Source organism: Cyprinodon tularosa, unplaced genomic scaffold, assembly GCF_016077235.1.
Source record: "Cyprinodon tularosa strain WSP-4 unplaced genomic scaffold, ASM1607723v1 ctg238, whole genome shotgun sequence".
Classification (NCBI taxonomy): domain Eukaryota; kingdom Metazoa; phylum Chordata; class Actinopteri; order Cyprinodontiformes; family Cyprinodontidae; genus Cyprinodon; species Cyprinodon tularosa.
This window is the reverse complement of record NW_024038890.1, coordinates 345,719-351,022: the sequence shown is the minus strand read 5'-3', so window position 1 is coordinate 351,022 and position 5,304 is coordinate 345,719.

Sequence of the window (5,304 nt, the reverse complement as noted above, 5' to 3'; positions counted from 1 at the left end):
GAGTGTTGTTCTTTTTCTTCTTCTTCTTATTGATTTTTATTGTGGGTTGGCAAAAAACGTTAGGTGAGCATTACCGCCACCAACTGGTATGGAGTGTGGATCAGGATGCAACTTAAAAAACAAAACAAAACAAAAAATAACAAAACTAAATACTTTCTATCAGTTTAGTTTTCTTAAGAAAGCTTATTAAATAACGCAAATATTCAGAAGAGGAGCAATATCCCAACATATCTGATATTTTTAACTGTAACTTATTCTTTAGAAGTCGATATTCTAATTTCTTTCTCTCCTCAGAGTACTTTGGACATAGCAACAAAACATGTTCTACTGTCTCTTCTTGAAAACAAAATTCACAGTTTCCTGATGGATGTCTTCCCATTATAAATAATGTACTGTTTAAGCCTGTATGACCAAAACGTAACCTGGATATGATATTTTCTTCTTTTCTACTTCTTCCTGTTCCCCTCATTACCCCAACTTTCCTTTGAATGCTATAAAGCCATCTACCAGTTCTTTCCTCCTCCCACTGCTTCTGCCATCTTTCCTTAACCTTTTGTTTTATAATAGATTGTATCTCCTCTTTACTAAATGGAATCAGTATCTCAATGTAACTGTTTTTTGAAGCTTGTTTTGCATATCTGTCTGCCAATTCATTTCCTATTACTCCTATATGAGATGGAACCCATGTAAAAATGACAATTAATCCCATGGCCTGAATTCTAAAAAGTATTAACTGAATCTCCAATAGAAGGTCTGGTCTACTATTGGACTGATTATTTTTAATTGAATATAACAATGAGCTTGAATCAGAACAAATTAAACTTCTTAAAGGACGAACCTCTTCAATCCAACTTAAAGCCAAAATAATTCCCATCATTTCCCCTGTAAACACTGATACGTCATCAGAAATCCTCTTACATTTTTTAATATTAAATTCTGGGACGATAAATGACACCCCATTGTTGCTACTTAGGCTTTTAGATGCATCTGTATACACTTGAACATAACCAAAATATTTATTTTCTATATATGATTGGACTGAGCAAGATTCTGAAAAATTTCCTTTTTCCCTCTTCTTCAACAATGATAAGTCTACAATGATTTCATTAAATAGAAATGGATGAACCAGTGACAGAGGAACTGTATCACTCATTTTTATGGATGATAACTGAAATTTTTTTAATATCACTTTCTATCTCCCAACCAACGGATTTTAAAGTTTTTTTCCCTTTTTCCCAACAAGGTTTTAAAATTTCTTGACATGGATGGTTTTCATAATGACCCTTTAAATAACTCCAGTAAGATAATCTTAACTGTAATCTTCTAAGGTAAAGTGGTATTTCCCCCATTTCAACTAACAAAGCTGAGATTGGAGTTGTTCTGATGGCTCCTGTACACAACCTCAAGGCCTGAAACTGAATAATATCTAATTTTTTAAGAAGTGTTTCTGATGCTGATCCAAATGCCAGGCTGCCATAATCTAATACAGATCTTATTAAACCCGTATATATTGATTTTAACGCTTTCCTCTCAGCGCCCCACTCTCTCCCCACCAAACACCTCATAACATTTAAAACTCTCTTACACTTATCCACTACTTTTTGAATATGACTACTCCAGGTCAGTTTTTCATCCATCCACAAACCCAAAAACTTAAACTCCTTTACTCTTTCTAAATCATGTTTATACAAATATAATTTTAAATCACTAGATACTTTCTTCCTAGTGAAAAATAAAGTCTTTGTCTTATCTATTGAAATTTTAAAACCCCAATTATATGACCACTCCTCGATACTATAAATTGCTTCTTGTAATTTCTTAACTATGAATTTCAAGTTCTTACCTCTCTTCCAGATTGCTCCATCATCAGCAAATAATGAACAACCCATCCCACTCTCCAACTTATCAAACATATCATTAATCATAATAGAGAAAAACAAAGGACTCACAATACTTCCTTGAGGTGTTCCATTTTCAACAAAATATTTTTCTAACAATTGTTGACCTATTCTTACTTGTATAGATCTATTATGTAATAAATCTTTTATCCAATTAAACATTGATCCTCTGACTCCCATTTTTCTTAATTTAATTAAAAACCTTTCTTTCCACATCATATCATAGGCTTTCTCTATGTCGAAGAAGACAGCCACCATACTCTCCTTATTAACTTGCCCTTTTCTGATTTCATGTTCTAGACACAAAACAGGGTCCATAGTACTTCTACCTTTTCTGAATCCACTCTGAAATTTTGACAAAAACCCCTTCTTCTCCACAAAATAACTCAGTCTTTCATTTATCATTCTTTCCATTATTTTGCATATATGTGATGTCAAAGCAATGGGCCTATAACTTGTAGGATTTGACTTCTCTTTCCCTGGCTTTAAAATTGGAACTATAATTGCTTCCTTCCATGCCACAGGTAAATAACCCTCTTCCCATATCTTATTAAAGAAATCTAATAATATCTTTTTAGATGAATTACTAAGTTTTTTAATCATAAAATAAGAGATATTATCTTTTCCTAGAGAAGAATTTTTTGTTTTCCTTAAAGAGTTGTTCAATTCAAATAATGAAAAGGAATTATTCAATAGATCATTATATTCTGTATCTACTTCTAATAGATTACTCTTTTCCTTATTTCTTCTATATTTAAGTTATTGCTACTATGTATTTCAACAAATTTCCTACCCAGCATATTTGCCTTGTCCTCATCATTTAGAGCCATTTCATCTCCATTCTTAAGAACTGGATAACTATATTCCCTTCTTAATCAACATTTTTAAAATTAAATTTTTCTATATTTCTATTAACAACTTTCTCTATTTCTAAACCGATTTCAATAACAATAGGATAATGATCACTTCCTAATGTTGATTCTTTTAAAACTTTCCAATTACTAATCCCAGCAAAATTTGCTGATACTAGAGTTAGATCTAGCGCTGATTCATTTCCATTTCTAATATCAATTCTTGTCCCTTCTCCATTATTAATACAGACCAATTGTTTCTTATCCATTATTTGTTCTACCACTTCTCCGTTTTCATCATTTTTATGACCCCATACAGTGCTAAAAGCATTAAAATCTCCCCAACAGATTAGACTTTTTCCTAGATTTTTAAACATTTCCTCTGCGAGATGAGTGTATTCTCGCGAGAAACTTTGTAACTTGTGCGACCTATACCTGGCAGAGATTCGGATTAACCCTTTAAAGGGGCACTCATTGAAATTCTTTGAAAATCCAAATTATAATGATTAATAGTGTTATTGGACTCCAGGACAATACCTTATTACCTTTGTAACATTCAAAAAATTTGATATTTTGATGGAAATAATTAATGTCAATGTAATAACAAGAAACGCCAACTTGCCCGAATATATTAAGAAAAATAACAAAAGTGCTTCTTTAAGAAATTAATGAAAAACACTCTGAGAGTGAAGGAAACATTGTTTTTGGTCCAACATAACCTTAGAGGCATTGATGCTGATACTGGCACTTACATTTTTTTAGTTTATAAACCTAAATATGATTATTAACTAGGCTTATTAACTTTTGAACTTTTCAATTAGCTTTTTTTTTTCTTTTCCTTCCCATCCAGCAAGCGAAATGTCTTCAAACTTGGAAAAAAAGTCCAGTGTATTGTTTTTTTTTGTGGAATGACTATGGCCTGGATGACTGATGATGGCTCTGGGGCTATGAGTTTGGTTTCAGCCCACAACTTATAAATATCCTGAAAACTATTCAAAAAGCTTATAGAAATTTCCTCTGTTGCTCCACATTTGGGAAATCCAGATGTGGTAGAGGATAAGCTAAAAGGCCTGATTCACACTTTAGAATACAATTAAATATATTTATTTTCTTGGTTCCACTGAAGGGAAGTTTATGTATATATATATATATATATATATATATATTTATATTAAGCTCTCAAAAACTGCATATCCAGATCTTATAAAATGTGAAACTAAATCGAATGAAATGAAAAATTGTACAAAAATTGAATGTAATAACTGAGCATAAAAACAACAGCAACAGTCCACTGTGCAAATAGCAGATAATATGTCACATTTCTCAAGCTTGTTAAGAACAGAAGGAAGGGTTTGTTACTTCTTTTTCTTTCATATCATGGCAGGTTGCAAACATAAAGCCACCCACCCTATTGGTGCGTAACAACAATAGCTCACACTATTTAGATTTTATCTATGAATTTTTGTTTTACGCAGATAAATACATGATAGGAGATACATAGGATGTAAAATAACATGGCTCATTCATGCATTTAGGATGCAATAGCCTTTAACCAATGTAGCTCTGCAAAGCAGCACTGTAAGTTTAAGAGCCATATTGCTATTTATATTTATTGAAAATAATTTTCTACTGGTCAAATGTAGGCCTAATATACATCTTTTAGAGAAGCTGAATTGTAGATTTCCGTTGATAAATTTCGATTAAAAACTGACAGAATTAAATGAATCAATTGTGTTTCTGTTTTTATTCCATTGGTGTTAGCTTTTAAATAATATATTTTTTATTGACTTTTACTATGTTTTTACATGATATTGGCCAAGCTAGTTAAAATCTAATACAGCAGAGGGGCAAATATATGCAAACTGCAATCAGCGTCGCTAAATATTCACTGTGCTGTTTTACTTCTTAAACCTTGTTTCGTAGATTATTTGCAGGCTTTGTTAAATTTTGCTTTCTGGTTGTTTTATCGTCAACAGTTAACTGATTTCTAAATTCTATTTCAGAATAGTATGAGAAAAAAGTCAGACTTCTGACTTTACTCTCAGAATACCGACTTTAATCTCAGAATTCTGACTTTATTGTCAAAAATCCTGACAGCTAATAAACATGTTAGCATCAAGCCGTAGCTATGTCTGTTTTAGAGATTAGCTGTATTTGACCTTCTGCTCCTCCATTAATGAAAAATCGTCACCTCGGGCCCCTTGGGCATATAAGCAGTTGCCTAATTCCGTCATTTTCCCACTAATGAGTCACTGGCACTCTCAAACAATTCAAATCTTTGTCAGTGAGGCTGAGTGCATCTACATTAAGATCCAAAATACTGAGATTAAAGTCAGAATTCTGAGATTAAAGTCATAATTTAGACTTTTTCCCATATTAAACTGAAATAACATTTAAAAAATCTTAAAACTTTTTTATTTTATTTTTTCAGTGGCCCTAATCCTCTACCTTATTTTGTAAACTGTCTTTGCTTTACAAAACTTACCTAAAATTTGAATCAAAGCAACGTCGCAGAAATGTGACGTAAGGACGTTAAACGTACATGTCGCAGATCG